This window comes from Phyllobates terribilis, unplaced genomic scaffold (genome assembly GCF_046119375.1).
Source record: "Phyllobates terribilis strain yellow unplaced genomic scaffold, ASM4611937v1 Scaffold_2__4_contigs__length_985480577, whole genome shotgun sequence".
Taxonomy (NCBI): Eukaryota; Metazoa; Chordata; class Amphibia; order Anura; family Dendrobatidae; genus Phyllobates; species Phyllobates terribilis.
The window spans coordinates 892,676,081-892,694,109 of NW_027362762.1; the positions used below are offsets into that span (position 1 = coordinate 892,676,081).

Consider the following 18,029-nt stretch of genomic DNA (forward strand, 5'->3'; position numbering starts at 1 on the left):
CTTGCAGAGTGAAAACTCTAACACTATCAACCAGATGACCACCCAAAAATTACAGTTCCCAGGCACACTCTACTTCCTTCCATGCACCCGCATCAATTGTGTATGCTCTCCCCTGCATAGTGAGAAGTGCACATGTGAAGTCCTGCTACACAAAGAAAGAGCCACAGTATGTTGATGTAAACCAATGAAGACAAATTGCACATGCTGTGAACCTAAATAAAAAAAAACAGAAAAACATATTAGAGCAGGGCCACTGAAATATAAACACTTATAAAGTTAATATGAGCAAACAATATATTAGGGTGAGTCAAAAAATATCTGTACACTGACAGTTGAGTTTATTATAAACTTTCAAAAGAGACAAATGCATCATTTTTTAACATAACCTTCCTGCTTTTCAAAACATTTTGTCCTTCTGTCAACAAGCATTTGCATTCCTTCATTACAAAAAAAAATATTTTAGTATGAGCTGCTAGCCACAAATGCATTGCTGTCTTCACATCTTCAGCAGGAGTGAATCTTTGTCCTTGTAGGTTTTTTTCAGGAGATTTAATCCACTGTCACTTGTCTATCCAAGAGAATCAGGTCACGTGCACGCTCATTGTTGTCATTAATTGTTGACGTGGATGGGCGTCTGGCTCCTTCTTCATTTCTGACAGCTGGGCAACTTTCCTTGAAATTTCTATCCATTCATGCACACTTCTTTGTGACAAAACGCTTTCTTACATACTATGTACATGGTCTTCAATAAATATTGGCGCCACACACACCTGCTAACCACAAAAAAAATCCAAATCACTGCATGCTGCTCTTCTTTCGTACAAATCACAAGTGGGGCAGCCTTTGTTTCTTGCACCCAAATCACACGTTAAATCTTGCATAGTAGTGACTGGGGAGACAAAGACCTTGTACAAAAAACACTGATATAACACTGCATAGTAGTGACTGGGGAGACAACGACCTTGTACAAAAAGCACTGATATAACACTGCAGAATAGTGACTAGGGAGACAACGACCGTGTACAAAAAGCATTGATATAACAGTGTAGCCAGCAGAGTTTTTTGAATCAACATTGTAATTTCTATTGATAAACCTTTGCAGAAAAATTTAGTTGCACATGATTAGAAATAGCTAATAACTACAAGAGTTGTGGTCAAGGCAAAAATGCATAATAAGTAAAGTGGAATTATTGATTAAATGTAGATGAAAGTGAACCAGTGACATATATTTATGATCAGGAGGTGGAAGTACAAGTGCAATTATAAATAATTAATTAATTGATAGATAAAACAAGAACAGATTTTCCACCAAGCTCCACTCCAGCCCCGACATGTGATTCACATTCAGCTTTTTACACCCCCTGCATTTTATTTTGAACTATACTTAATTAATTATTCCTCCTTTCTAATCTTGTATTTTTGCCTTGACCACCGCCCTTGTTGTTTTAAACTTTTATTATTTATGTCCAAATTATTTTTGCACTAATAAATAGCAATAAAAATTATATTGTTTGCTCATATTGACTTCATGAGTATTTATATTTCTGCTCTATTTTTATTTTTTCAGATTACATTTTTTGGGGCCTTAGAATGGCACATTATATATTTTTAACATAATAAGGCTGTGTGGTTATACTGGTGATCAATTGCACATGCTGGTACTCATAGTGGAAAATTAACTGTAAGACGAAGAACATGGTAAAAATAAGTGTGACACATTAATTATCATCAATTAGCTGTATTTGCAAATTATATTCTAAATTGGTAGTAATTGTGACAATTCCCCTTTAATTACTTATTAACTCCTATTAGTGGTGTCTTCTGCTTTAGTAGCCATTGTTATTTCATGCAGGCATATACTTACTTATTAATATGGCAAATAGTGTCGTAAACCCTATTTTTAACACAGCATCTATATTCTTTATCATAGAAAAAGTGTGGGCAAATCACAGACTCTTTTCTCTTAAAGGAACCTATATCTGCTATTACAGATTAGCAAATCATGCAAAATTTGAATTTGTCTGATTGAGCTTATTTTCCCAGGAAATTTGATTCCCGAAGTATTTATTCTGAAATAATTAAATTTTCCTTATTATGTTCTTGGGTAATTTGTAAAAAATAAAAAAAATCCTTATATTCATGTCACCACTCAACTCTCGGGCCCCTCTGTTTCTCACGGTAACCTCTCCGGTCCGTGCTGTATCTTCTGATTGCCACTGCTCAAGCTTAATTCTTGGGGCCTCTTACATTGGGCTGAAACTTCTGGTTTTCATGTGGGCTGGGAGGGTTCTGCACATGCCATAACCTTTTGAAAACTTGTGACTAAGTGAGGGATAGTGGTCTGAAGATGCTGCAAGAACCAGACAGGTAACACGTAGGTGCCGCAGTGTCACGGATGTGTCAGATGTGACAGACAGTCGCTCTGTATCTGGCTGCAGAAGGTCACCACGTTTGACATTGCAGACGTCTTCCTAATCCTGCTCACTTTTGGACCCAGTGGCAGCCTCCCTCCTGCTCTGATTGACACACTCTGGTCTGGGTGTTTATAAACTCTCAGTCTGCTGCAGGGAGTCACTGGTGATATTCTCATTTTCCCTTGTGAAGGCTTGGAGCTACAGCAGTCGGCTAGCTTCCTCTCTGGTGTCCTTGGAGGACGTTTGGTGTTATCTCTTTGGTGTTTGCTCAAGCTCAGTTTCCCCCCTTTGTCTCCATTGTTGTTTTTAGTTTATAGTGGTCACTGACCAGTGCTCTCCCGTCCCCTCCCTATCTAGGGCCTAGCTCTAGGGATATACAGGTCTTAGGTTTCCGACTCGGCGATTGGTGTGGAACCAATGTAGGGATGGCAGGGTAGGCAGGGTGTCATTAGATCTGCCTAGGGATGTCCACTCCCCCTTTTCTTAGTGTCTGGGCTTGCTTCCCTTCATCCCTTCGTGTTGCACTTAGTCTTACCCACACTGTGCGTGACACACAGAGGTCAACAGTAACGTGAATATAAGGATTTTTATTTTATTTTTTTAACATATTTATGGCATATTATGGTTCAGCAAAAATGAAGGTCAGTGACTGCCATTTTGCTGAATCCGCATGGAAGTGAATTACAAAAGCTCTGCATTTTGGCAAATGCGGATTTTTGTAAAATTCAAGTAGTATTCAATTCCACTCTAATTTACTCGCTCATCTTTATCTGCTATGAGATATATTTTCATAAATGCATGCTGGTCACTGACAAAAATCTTCTGAAATTGTCAATTTTAATACTATTTCCTGGATATCAGACATTCATTTGCTACTTTTTACTTGTTTACTACTTAAATTCAACAGGAAATCTCCTTAAATTTTATCCAACTTGTTGGCTGTTTTCAGCCTGCAGTTGGCCATAATCAAATGTTCTTAGACCAGCTAGCATCAGTCAGACATTGTATCCCTTTCTCTAAATCAGGCTTCCTAACTTTACATGATAGTAAGAGTTCATTGCATTGGCCAAAATTACACTGAGATTTCAGACCGTTCATGTGTCAGATATCTTTATTATGAAAGTTAACAGGTGTCAGAAAGTAAGAAACCCTCATAATCAATAGTGGTACTTTAAATTGGAGAAGATACTCACGCTAAACCTTTGATGCTGGAGGATCTGCTGGCTCTAAACAAAAGGGTATAAAAAGGTATAATGAAGCGTTACGCTAGACATGAGCAAATAAATTGGATGCTAATTGAATTTTTGTTGAATTTTTAAGAATTCACTGAACCCTTTTCCAATTCACTTTGTACAAATGGCTGAAAATGGTTGTAGCAATTTTACACATTGCAGGAGATTGTATCAGCTAGAGAAGGATCACATGATCTTGGCATTAGATAATGAGAGGACATCACAGCTCACAGATTAGTCAAAGAGTTAGGGAGTGAAAGCCATAAAACACTGTATACACGTTACATGTGGTGTCTGACAGCACAAAAGTGAAGAACAACATATTTGTCAAGGTCACTTAGGCTTTACTAAGGCTTTGATGGCTTTGAAGCACCACTCCAGTATTTTTTTACTGCTGGAGTGGTATCACTAATCTAAGTTACCTGCCCCTAGTATACATACCAGCCACCATCTTCATAGGCTTCATTCCGGTCGGTCTTCTGCAGGTGTTGCATCACTCCAGTGTTTTCTGGGAAAGACGACAGTCACAACTCAATGCAAGTGTATGAGAGTCAAAACAAGGCCAGAACAAGGTTGTCATAGACTTGCATTGAGAGCCTGTGACCTTTACAGGAAGAGCAGGAGGCAGAGCCTGGTAAATATAATACTAGGGTCAAGAAACTTACATTAGTGGCACCACTCCAGCACTGGAGTGGTGATTTTAAGTGCCTGGTTGGATATAGTTCTAGAAGACTTTGGAGGTTATATACTGTACATCATCTGGAATCTTTGCAGTACTTTTAATTTGCAGTGAAAAGATGTGCCAATTGAATCTTTTTGAAAAATTGAGCAAATGTATTGAATTTTAATTTTAAAACAAATTTTAATGCCAGATTTTTCTTGCCATTGAGATGTGAGACTTGACACAAAAAATGTGATCACCACAGAAAGTAGCATAAACTGTAAGAATGTTGTTGCAGCAGATGAGATTTTCTAAAAAATGAAGCAAGGATGAAAAGTACTGTAATTTTTTGTGTTTTCAACTAAATGAAGGAATCTTTCAGTAATTACTGCAATGTTCCATTCAGATCATTGTCAGTGTTTATGTAATTGACAAAGTACCCATAATGTCAACACTTCTCAAGGGAAGATGTGATGTGACTGCTATTATGAGCAATCATGTAAGAAAAGGAAATATACAGTGAGACTGAGACAACAGGACAGTGAAGGCAATGTAATACATAGACCACTAATTTATTATATCCATCTTTAAACTGAATTTTAAAAATTGCATCTAATACACAATAAACTGCAACATTTAAAGAGGTATTCTGAGCTTAGACATTTCACAAAGTAAAATACTGCAATTCTCCACATATTTTCCTTCAAATATTTTCCGTGTTTGCTTCCGACCATTCTATGGTCAATTATAGTTTGGTGTTTGGTGTTATTAAAGATGTTTAAATTGTTTGAAATTCCATTTGCCACATTCTCCAAATTTTATTAAAATTAAATATGCACGGAATTGGTTAGCTAAGAATCAAAAGTATTCCAAAGTCTCCAATTGCACTGAAAAGAGAAGTCTGATACTTTAAGTCTCCCATCTCTCTCCCTTAAAGTTAAATCTAAATTATTCTCTTTTTCGCACTATGGTCCTGATTCATCAAGACCATTGATTTTCTCACTGGTTTTGATGAGGGAGTGTGCTGGAGTCAGTCGCTCCTGATTCATTAAGAGTGCACACCTCTAAATTAATCGGGCACATCTGAAAAGTGGCGTCCGCCTCCATGTGCGCCTTGCCACAAATCTTACAGCAGTTGGGGAAAATTCTCGATGAGCGGGAATTGTCAAGTCTCCATCCCACCCCAGCTCTGCCCGCTTTGATAGAGCTGGGTAAAAATGGCATGAGAAGGTCAAAAGTTGCAACATTTTAGCGCATGGTGCCAAAATTTTGTGACTTCAAAGCTTTTCATGACAGAATTCTTGTGTAAAGCTTTGATGAATTATGTCTTAATTGTTTAGCTACTGCATTACTTGTCTCTGCTTTTAAGCAGGCTATGATAGTCCCTCATGATTGGCTGTTCTATGCCATGTGATGTGATAGCTGCACTATTTGGAAGCCCTCAGGTGGGCTCAGGATCATGTAAGTCTTCTTTGAATGATGAAATCAATGTGAAAAAATGGTGGTAACCATTTTAGGTGATTCAAATATTATTTGAGTTCTCTGAGGTCAGCAAATTAATACAAATTCAACATGAATTCAATTGACATTAAATCAATTTGCTCATTCTTAGATCCTATGGTTGATACATCACTGACATGAGATCATGATCGGAGGACTTTCTCCAGTGACACATCGTGACAATTAAGGTAAACCGATGCATTTGGATACACAGCTTTGGTGTGGGAACGATGAAGAATTTTAAGGGTAAATAATTTTAGAAAGTCACTGTTTTATTACTCTATTAGGAACACTGTTTAAAGGGTATAAGTAATGGATTATGGAGATGACTTTTAAGCTCTTGGCAATTCCTAGCATGAATGGGCTTCACAGTTTGATAAAAACCTTGGTACCACATAATAGGACAGCAATGTTATAAATGGCTTGTAGTAGATAGATGATAGATAGATACAGTGGTGGCCAAAAGTATTGGCACCCCTGCAATTCTTTCAGATAATACTCAGTTTCTTCCTCAAAATGATTGCAATCACAAATTCTTTGGTATTATTATCTTCATTTAATTTGCCTTCAATGTAAAAACACAAAAAGAATTGCCCTAAAGCCAAATTGGATACAATTCCACACCAAACCTAAAAAAGGGGGGGGACAAAAGTATTGGCACTGTATGAAAAATCATGTAATGCTTCTCTAATTTGTGTAATTAACAGCACCTGTAACTTACCTGTGGCACCTAACAGGTGTTGGCAATAACTAAATCACACTTCTAGCCAGTTAGCATGGATTAAAGTTGACTCAACCTCTGTCCTGTGTCCTTGTGTGTACCACATTGAGCATGGAAAAAAGAAAGAAGACCAAAGAACTGTCTGAGGACTTGAGAAACCAAATTGTGAGGAAGCATGAGCAATCTCAAGGCTACAAGTCCATCTCCAAAGACCTGAATGTTCCTGTGTCTTCCGTGTGCAGTGTTATCAAGAAGTTTAAAGCCTATGGCTCTATGGCTAACCTCCCAAGATGTAGACGGAAAAGAAAAATTGAAGAGAGATTTCAACGCAATATTGTGCGGATGGTGGATAAAGAACCTCGCCTAACATCCAAACAAGTTCAAGCTGCCCTGCAGTCCGAGGGTACAACAGTGTCAACCCGTACTCTCCGTCGGCGTCTGAATGAAAAGGGACTGTATGGTAGGATACCCAGGAAGACCCCACTTCTTACCACGAGACATAAAAAAGCCAGGCTGGAGTTTGCCAAAACTTACCTGAGAAAGCCTAAAACGTTTTGGAAGAATGTTCTCTGGTCAGATGAGACAAAAGTAGAGCTTTTTGGGAAAAAGCATCAACATAGAGTTTACAGGAAAAAAAAAGAGGCATTCAAAGAAAAGAACACGGTCTCTACAATCAAACATGGCGGAGGTTCCCTGATGTTTTGGGGTTGCTTTGCTGCCTCTGGCACTTGACTGCTTGACCGTGTGCATGACATTATGAAGTCTGAAGACTACCAACATATTTTGAATCATAATGTAGGGCCCAGTGTGAGAAAGATGGGTCTCCCTCAGAGGTCATGGGTCTTCCAGCAGGACAATGACCCAAAATACACTTCCAAAAGCACTATAAAATGGTTTGAGAGAAAGCACTGGAGACTTCTAAGGTGGCCAGCAATGAGTCCAGACCTGAATCCCATAGAACACTTGTGGAGAGATCTCAAAATGGCAGTTTGGTGAAGGCACCCTTCAAATATCAGGGACCTGGAGCAGTTTGCCAAAGAAGAATGGTCTACAATTCCAGCAGAGCATTGTAAGAAACTCATTGATGGTTACCGGAAGTGGTTGTTCGCAGTTATTTTGGCTAAATGTTGTGCAACCAAGTATTAGGCTGAGGGTGCCAATACTTTTGTCTGGCCCATTTTTGGAGTTTTGTGTGAAATGATCAATGATTTGATTTTTGCTTCATTCTCTTTTGTGTTTTTTCCTTGCAAGCAAATTAAATGAAGATAATAATACCAAAGAATTTGTGATTGCAATCATTTTCAGGAAGAAACTGAGTATTATCTGACAGAATTGCAGGGGTGCCAATACTTTTGGCCACCACTGTAGATAGATAGATAAATAGATATCAAAATTACATAGATGATGTCCTCCTCCTGTGGACAGGAAGTGAAGAACAATTATTTGAGTTTATTAGGTACCTTAATGAGATAGATCCCACCATCAAATTTACCCTTGTCTTTTCAAGTGATAAGATACAGTTTCTAGATGTAATGGTGAAACAGGATAATGGAAAACTAAATACTACTCTTTTTGTTAAACCTACGGACAGAAAAGACATTTTACAATATAATAGTCACCATCCACAGAAAACCATTGCATCCATAACATAAAGTCAATTTATTAGGCTACGGCGAATCACCAGTGAGGACAAAAAATTCTGACTGCACTTCAGATCTTATGGTAAAAAATTTTTTGGACAGGGGATATCGAAAAGATTTGCTAAATCATCAAAAACGTAAACCATGTAAACTGACAAGAGTGTCTCTATTAAATTTCAAAAAGAATAGAAAATAATTGAAAAGAGTGTCGATGGTGACAACATAAACCGAAGATAGTAAAGAAGTATCTAAAATAATTAAGAAGCATTGGGGCATGTTAAGTAAATGTTTGCCAAATATTATGGATTTTAAAGATCTTCCGTTGTTCTCTTACAGGAGAAGTAGGAACATAGAGGATAGACTTGTACACTCAGACATTGGCACATTTAAGAAATCTCAACATATCTATCTAACGGGTACACAAAGGAAAGGCTGTTATCCATTCTTATCATGTGTAAATTGCCCATTGATGTTATAAGGCCCCACTTTTATCCACCCTGAAACAGGTATTAGCTACAATATAGAACACTACCTAACATGTAATTCAGACTATGTAGTCTACCTCTTATAATGACCATGTTCCTTATGGTATATCGGTGAGACATCTTGGGACTTTAAAACTCGAATCAATCACCACCGATATACCATAAGGAAGAAGAGGGGTCATCTGCCAGTCTCCAAACACTTCCTTGAAATTGACCATATGGAAAAACAATTAAGAATTAAAATTATAGATTTTATTCCACCACAGAGGAGAGGAGATAGAGTCCGTCTCCTTAAACGAAAAGAATTAGAATGGATTTATAAGTTGAATGCCCTAAAACCTGCTGGATTGAATGTGGAGTTTAAAATTTATTTAGTTGTATAAATTAATCATATTCCCCTTTGTTGTGATCTGCTCTTTATCATTGGTGTTATAAAAAGGTTTATTTAGTCTTGAATTTTAATGTTGTATTTATTCGTTCACAGATCACTTCACGAACAAAGAATTCACGGAAGAATCTGTCTCACTTAGTTTGGTGTTGTAGATTTTTAAATAAAAATTCCTTTTTCTAATAAAAGTTTTTGAAATGCTTTTTTGACACATAGATATATTCTTTTCACTTTTGAACACTTTTCAACCAATGAAAGCCTATAGGGACTTTCTGGAGAATTAAGAAAAATTTGTGTGAGTGTTTACATAAATAGGATGGAATGTAATTCACTACTGGTATGTCCATTAACCCCCTTGTGTTAAAGTTGGGAGGGGTCTGACCTGGTAGGGCCACCTTCTCCCTTCATGACATAAGCATCTGTAATACCAAAAGGGGCATTTCAGATTGCTGGGGTTGGTCAAAATATACAGACAGGTAGACTTACCAAAATCCCTGCTATATTTAATTAAGGTAATAAAGCATGAGCTGCAAAGTAACTATGTTATGTATAATGCTCATTAAAGGCCCCGTCACACTTAGCGACGGTGCAATGATCCCGACAATGATACGACCTGTCAGGGATCGTTGCTGCGTTGCTATGTGGTTGCTGGTGAGCTGTCAAACAGGCAGGCTCACCAACGATCAGGGGAGCAGCGACATAATGGAAAGAATCTTTCCACGATGTCCTGCTCCTGGTTACGAGCCTGCTGAAGCAGGAGCAGGCTGGTAACTATGGTAAACATCGGGTTACTAGGGGCACACGCGCACCTAGTAACCTGCTGTTTATCATGGTTACCACTCTGCTACAGTGAGCGGGAGGTTACCGCTCACTGTAGCAGGCTCGTAACCATGATAAACAGCGGGTTACTAAGTGCGTGTGTTCCCCTAGTAACCCGATGTTTACCATAGTTACCAGCCTGATCGCTGCTCCCGCCGGTCACACACAGCGATGTGTGCTGACCAGCGGGAGAGCAACGACCAAAAAATGATCCAGGACACTTTGCAGCGATCAGCGACCTCACAGCAGGGGCCTGATCATTACAAAGTGTCACACATAGCGACATCGCTGGTGAGGTCGCTGTTGCATCACCAAAACCGTGACACAGCAGCGATCTCGCTAGCGATCTCGCTATGTGAGACGGGGGCTTAACCCTAGAACGCATGACCATAAAAATCTACACTTTCACATACCTGGGGCCTTTTAGGCCCGTGTGCAAATAACATGGAATAACTCAAACAAAAATGACAAACAACTATATACCTGAGGAATACCTAGAGTTTCAAAATTCTAACTTAAGTAATCTTGCAGAAAATAGAAAACAATTAACAGGGCGGGCCTGCGAGGCCCCAGGTATGCGTTCTAGGGTTAAAAGACTTCTACAATCTAAATGTAAAAAAATATTGTTGTTCCAATGTCCTTTCCCATAAGGAAGATGGCGCTGCCACATTCAAAAGCGTTACTACGTGTGGAACAGCCAGGACATCTTTCACCATTTAGAAATGGAGATCGCGACTACTTAACTCATTTGCGCATGCGCGATTGTGCTTTCTCCCTACATGATTGGCATGATTGGTTGTTCTGCAATCAGCTGACTGGACATGCGCAGTAGCCCTTGATAGATGCTGATATCGGCAAAGTCTTTAGGATTTTTCATCTAATATGATTAAAACACGGGCGGGTGAGTTATATTTTAATTAGTAACAACACATGATTGATCACTATCCAATTTTATGTTTATTAATAAAATAAACATGTGTAATATTACAATATGCACTTCATCACTCCAGCACTTTATATTTGACATACTATGTACATGCATATCTGGCAGAAATCAATGTGCACTGTTTTTTAACTTGTTCTGACCAAAAGTTTGTTAATTGTACAATTCTAAAATGCACTTATATAACTATGATGTGTCCTTGTTTCACTGCTTGAGGAATGTTAATTTGAACAGAAACATCGCCACGCCACATGGGCTACAAAAGTCCACTATCCTTGGTAACTAATGGAGTGCTGCCTGCTTTTTCTATTTTTTAGATAGATAATCGATAGATAGATGATAGATAGATAGACAGATAGATAGATAGATAGATAGATAGATAGGGGTCCCTATATATGTATATATATATATATATGTATATATATATATATATATATATATTGTCTTAGCAATTTAAACAAAAATACATAAACATGAAATGGAACACATGAATAGCTTTAATGTCTACATACAGTACATTTCATTTCTACAATTTTGCTGTTACCTCTCCTTATACCTAAATAGAGTTTTATTTTCCCTGATAGATAGTAATATAATGGCCTGCAGAACAGCCTGTAGTATAGTTATGTTGTCACTTTAGATATTCTCTAATGCTATATACAAATTAGGTTGCAGTTTATTTCTATATGATTGACTTGATAGCCCTTCAATAAATATGGCTCCCGGTATTTGTTTGATTTTTTGTGCAGGTCAGCACATGTGCAGTATCTTTACATAAGACTTTTTATGACGTTTACTGACATAATGATCTAATTTTAAATCTACTGTATATTGTGCTGGGGCAGTATCAGAACCTGGCAAACACAGGAATTTTGTAGGGCCCACTACGCCTGGTGGGTCGACACAACCCATACCAGGGTAGAGAAAGATACAGTTAAAAACTATGATGGAACAGAAAGTTATTAATTCCCTTCCTGACTGCTTACACTTGTAGGTGATAGGTTTCTTTAGGATTATGCCTTATCAGAGGTTAGGAGGTTGGGTTGCAATGATATTTTATAATGCCACTTATACCTGTTTGAAGACTATAAATGGTAGAAGTAAGTGTGGCACCCCAGGAGTCCGGTTGCCACAGAGGCATTGCCTCCCTCTCAAAGGGTGATGCCATGCCTGGAAGCAAGGAGGGGTCCCCTAATCAGGTTTTGCTAGCATGCAACACTTTCCTGGCTCCAGACCAGCAAGCGGAGCTCCTCCCCTTAGCAACTGGGATCTGGAGGCGGGGTTAGTCAGTGTGAGGAGAGGAGAGAGGAGTTGAAGTCTGGACGCTGACGAAGAAAGACCTAGGGAGTGGAGCTGCACGGCAGTTCACCCCAGAGGAGAGAAGCGCAGAAAAAACAGACATCGGAGTCTGAGGTTGTTGGGCACTGAAGGCCCAGCAGCAGAAACCGGAGGGCAGGACACTGCAGGTCTCCTGGCCCCATCAGACACCCGGAGGCTCAGCAGCATGATAGGGCCCAGCACCACCACGTGGGAGCGACACTCCAGGAAGGCCCGAGCTGCCTGCTATACAGGTGAGCACAAAGACGCTTTACTCAGGGACGTGGGCCACAGCATAGCTGCAAGCAGCAGGGCCAAAGAGATTAGCGCAAAGGGAAGGCCTACAACTTCACCTGGCGGGGTGGATTCCCAACTTGCTTCCAAGCCGCCTGGACCTCTACTACCAGCTGGTACCCATGCCACGGTTTCCCTAACCACCGCAAGTAAAGATAAGAGGAAACCGCCATTAAGTTGTGGACTGATTATTAACTGCGCCATCCTCTGCACTACCCCGCACAGCAACATCTATAAAATCACTACTTCCTGCCCTGGAGCTAAGCTCTGCCTGTGGAGAGCTGAACAAACTCTGCTGCGTCATCATCGGCTCCAGAGGTTCTGCACCGCAGCGGCGTCTCCATATAGCCGCATACCACAGGTGGCGTCACGAACATTATATAAAAACTATAATCCCCTTTCCCAAATTCCCCTTTTATTGACCGCCCTAGGTCAAGGACCTGGTCACCGCCATTGTGACATCTCCCCTAGCAACGACCGGCCCGGCTACTGAGTACCCCACAGCCCAGGGGAAGCGTCATAGACCTCACCTCTCATTGTGGGAGCAGGATTAGTTGAATTTGACTTTATTTTGTTTATTGAAAAATAGAACATGGGAGGACTCATAGGCACAAATTGCAGATAATTTCTGTATAGCCCACAAAGAGGTCATTATTATTGTAAGGAGACACAAAAGGGGCATAATTACAGAGGGGTGTACGTATTGTGTAGAGGCTTGAAGGGAAACATTATTATTGCATATATACCCATGGACATTATCATTACTTTATGGAAGCTCATAGGAGTCATCATAATTATATGGAGAGACAAAGTAGTACATCATTATTGTATGGAGGCATAAAGGGGCATAATTATTGTATAGAGCCTTAAAGGGAAACATTATTGTATGAATAACTAAGGGGGGCATCATTATTTTATGAAAGCTTGTAGGTGTCATCATACTTGTATGGAGGCACAAATTGGGACATCATTATTGTATGGAGGCACAAAGTGGGACATCATTTGTGTATGGAGGCACAAAGTGTGACATTATTGTATAAAGGCACAGAGGGGGTGTAACCATTGTATAGAGGCATAAAGGGAAACATTATTATTGTATGGATACCCAAGGGGCATCATTATTTAATGTCAGAAAACAGTGGGGTATCATTATTGCGTATGGGGGGCACAAATGAGGACATAGATTAATAGATAGATAGATAGATAGATAGATAGTCCTTTAACAAGATTGACATTGAACAATTACTACTACAGTAGGCAGTGCATTTTCAAAAACAACAACTACTTTATTCTTGTGCATAATTGGACTTTTATTATACAATATAGCTTAAGCAAGGAGATCATTCTTGCTGCCTACATCATCTTCAGTTTCTCAGTTCTTTTGGGACCCTCATGTGAGGTTTTGCAATATTTAATTGAAAATGATTGATTGCACAGACATCCCTCATGAGTCTGGTGAACAGAATGGAGGAGACGATATTCCTAACAAATGCATAAAACATTATGTTGTCTTTTCATAGAATTGTCTGTATTAATGCAGCTTAAAGGAAAAAGTGATATTGTTTCAACCATACTTTGCAAGATTCTAGGACTTTGTATTCTCATAGGAGTAAACGCACTGTCAAAATATGTAACAAATTAAGTACTGCAAGGAGGTGATTATAGCATAAAGATAATAAAGGGGTGAAAATAAGGTTTAAGAATAAAAATCCTTTGATTTGGAGAGGTTTTCCACTACTTAGATAGTCTGATGATTAGAACAGCTTATCAGTATTAGGTTGGTAGAGGTCCGAAACCTGGCACCTTCATCAATCAGTCAGCAGTGTCCAAATGCAACCAGTGAAAAGAGTGGAAAAGCACAACTCTGGACACTGTGTAGTGGCTATTCTTGTCTACTATGTATCAACTCCTATTAAAGTTAAAAATATTACTGTGCCTAAAATTAATATATACTGTTAATATCTTGAAACAATATTATATTATGTTTTTCTTTTCTCATCGGCTTCACCATTCTATATTAGATGAGGACACAAGAAATGATGCACCTACAGAAGGATAAGGTGTCTGTAAGATAGGGCCACTATTGATTCCATGTGTCTTAGTGGTGTGACAAAGTCACTGGCAGAATACTGGAGGGGAGATATGTTTCACTGGAAGTTTCTCCTGCAAAGTAGGTGCTGAGAGAGTTAAATAGCCACAAGGGAATGTTTTATAGGTGGATGGCTGTAATTCGGGCGGGAGGCCATCCATCATATCTCCACCCAAGGGTGGGGTCTGGGCTTTGAATAGCCAGCCTTTTCATTCATGTGGTGTTCAGTGTGTGGAGGCTAGTTCCTGAGAGAGAGGAACCTGTATTTGTGCTAAAACTGGACCATGTGCTCTTGCTAACCCGGAGTGGCCGGACCTCGGCCAAAGTAAGGACTGTTCTTACCTTTTTCCTTTTTCTTTATTGTTATGCCAGAAAGGCTATGTTTATATTGTGCACTTGACCATGGTTTATGCTGCTTCCTACAATAAACCACCAAGTAATTTAAAGACAGTGTCATGTATCCACCTCCAAGTGCAGCAGAGAGAGCGACTCTACTACAAGTGGTGCGAAAGTGCATGCAAGATTCCAGGAACACGTGTACCTGCCACAGAGAACAGTGGATTTCCTGGGTAAAGGCCATCAGCAAGCAAGAGATGTCCAGCAGCAGGGAGGATGTAATAAAACACTTGGTCCTGACGCATCAGCAGCAGCAGGAGTCAAACAAAGCTGTTACTACAGCAGATGTGTCAACAACAGAAGGATCAACAGAAGCAGATGTAGCATTTGGAGACCGCCATCCACGGCCGAAAGATCATCCCACCGCCAGGTCCAGCTTATGACTCCCATGTCCGGAAAGTGGTAAGACATGTGATGCAAAAAATGACCACAGGTGACGATATAGAGGCCTTTCTGATCATTTATGAAATTGTCGCTGAGAAGGAGAAACTTCCGCCAGAACAATGGTCAGAGGCGCTGGCGCCCTACCTGACGGGGGAAACCCAGAAGGCATATTAAGACTTGGCCTTGCAAGATGCCAAAGTGTATTGAAAACTAAAACCTGAAATTTTGGCTCGCTTGGGGGTAACAATGACTGTTAGGGCACAGCAGGTCCACTGCTGGGCGTATCACTGCGAGAAAAGCCTCGGTCCCAAATGTTTGACCTGTTGCACCTTCTCCAAAAATGGCTGCAGCCCAAGTCCTCTACCTGGGAGCAGATGGTAGAGCAAGTGGTGATGGACCGATTTGTGCATTCCCTGCCGAGGCCGATACAGACTTGGGTTGCCAAGGGTGATCGCCGGAACGCAGATGAACTAGTCATACTGGTCTTGTTTCTTTGGCGTGGGTCGGTGCAACAGCTTGAGAGTTTCATGGCACAGCTAAATATAAATATGTGGGGAATTCGGTTGACATATAAATATGATGCATCTAAGATCGAATTCCTGGATGTCTGTCTGGAGGTGGACGATTCTGGCCGCATTCAGACGGACATCTATAGGAAACCAACGTCGACCAATTCCCTTATTCATGCAAGTAGTGCCCACCATCCAACCACAATAAGGGCCGTCCCGGTCGGGCAATTCCTGAGGGCGAGGTGGATCTGCTCATCGGACCATAAATTTGAGAAGCAGGCTATCGATCTTAAATCAAGATTCGCATCACGTGGCTACAGTAATAGGTGTGTGAGGCGGGGTTACGAACGTGCTAGGCATACCACAAGAAAACACTTATTATACCCAAACAAAGCATATAAAACCAATGATGATGGGCAGAAGAAGATACGGTATATCTCTACATTCAATCACGAGTGGGATAATATGAGGAGTATAATGACAAAACACTGGAGTATCCTGATGACCGATGCCTCCTTGGGACCGACTCTTGGGGATTATCCCCTAATGACCCCTAGACGGTCCAACAACCTGAAAGATATTTTAGTGTCGAGCCTCTACGTTGCGAAAAAATTAAACCCCTTCGGCTCCCGTGGCCCTACTTTGGGCAAGTTTCCTTGCGGCCACTGTCGTGCCTGCGCCAATGTCCTCCGCTGCACCACTTTTGCGTCCTCGGATGGTACAAGACAGTTTGATATCAGACATCACATCTCGTGTGGCACAAGTAACGTAATTTACTACGCAACTTGTGACTGCTCTCTGATATATATTGGTCTGACATCCAGGGAGCTCCGGGTACGCATACGGGAGCATGTGCGGGACATTGGCGCGGCCAGGACAGTGGCTGATGTCACTGAATTAAAAACAATTCCGAGACACTTCAGGGTCGCCCATAATTGCGACCCTAGATGCCTCAAAGTTCGTGGGATAGATGTGGTTCACATGGGTGCCCGGGGGGGTAATGTAAGAAAAGTCTTGGCACGTGCCGAAACTAAGTGGATCACTATGTTGGATACTCTTTCTCCACATGGTTTAAATGAGTCCCTGTCTTTTTCCTCATTTCTATAAATTTGATTTATGACTATTTATTTAATTTAGTCTTTTATGGAATTGTTCCTCCTTGGTCTTTTTTCTTTTTCTTTCTTTTTTTCTTTCCTTTTTTCTCCCCCCCTCTTGTGCTTTAAAATAATTCTGTTGCGCTTTAATATTTGCATTTATTGTATATATGGGGTTTCCCCAGTTTCTAATTTTTATATTTATTTCTAGTTTTTATCGTCTGTTTGGAATATTTGGCCCCTATATGCCGGATTATGCATATTGATGCCTGAATTAAATCATCTGCGAATCGGTCTGATGTTGGCGGACGTAACAATTACAAATGTCATATGAAAACACCATCGCTTTGAAAGCGATCTTTCTGCACACTGCATCAAATTGGTGGACCAATTATCGACAAAGTGACCTGCTTGTGTGTCTTTTTCAAATCAAGTTGTTTATTATGAGATATGATATATCTTTAAATGCAGTGTTATATTTTCCGCCTTAATCTGTGCCCTTTTGATGTTGTGCGCATGCTCCGCTCCCTCCGCTGTGGGTCGCGCGCCCGGCTGTCTCTGCGGGGCTGGTGCGTGCGCGGGCGCCCAGCCTTGTCTTTGGCCATGCGCCCGCGCTTGCGCACTAGCCCCTGACGGCCTGGCTTTGCGTCCTGGGGCGGGGAGTGGCGACGCATGCGCCGCTTACCGGCATCAAACCACGCCTACTTGCTGATCAGGTGATCGGTCATGTGTGGCCACACATGACCGACGCCATGGTTGAAAAGGGTGCCGCTTTTTTACTCCTGCACATTCCCCTTGAGGAAGCGGCCAGTTTTGGGCCGTGAAACGCGCGTCGGGGCTTGCTACAGCGCGGCTATTACTATTAGCCAGTGTTTGGCTTTTCGCTGGGTAAGATGACCTAATGTTTATATCTGTCCTTATGGCTATCCCTCTCTTTAATAGTAATTACTTTATTCTTATTACTTGATTAACTTACTGCATATATTCTGGGATCATGAGGACCTCTACTGTTGGCCATCTTTTTCAGTGTACAATTTTCTTGGCCACGACCTGTATTCTGGGGGTTTGCCATTTTGTGGCCATTATCACTGGCTTGTGATTGATCTTCACTGGGTAAGGCTGCCTAACGCATAGGACCTGTCC

The 18,029-nt window shown here is 40.7% G+C and overlaps 1 protein-coding gene across 2 annotated transcripts in view; it reads right to left on the bottom strand.

The window, feature by feature from the left end:
- Window positions 1-18,029, bottom strand: part of CADM2 (cell adhesion molecule 2) — a 612,895-nt gene that overhangs the window by 219,339 nt on the left and 375,527 nt on the right. The window lies entirely within an intron of this gene.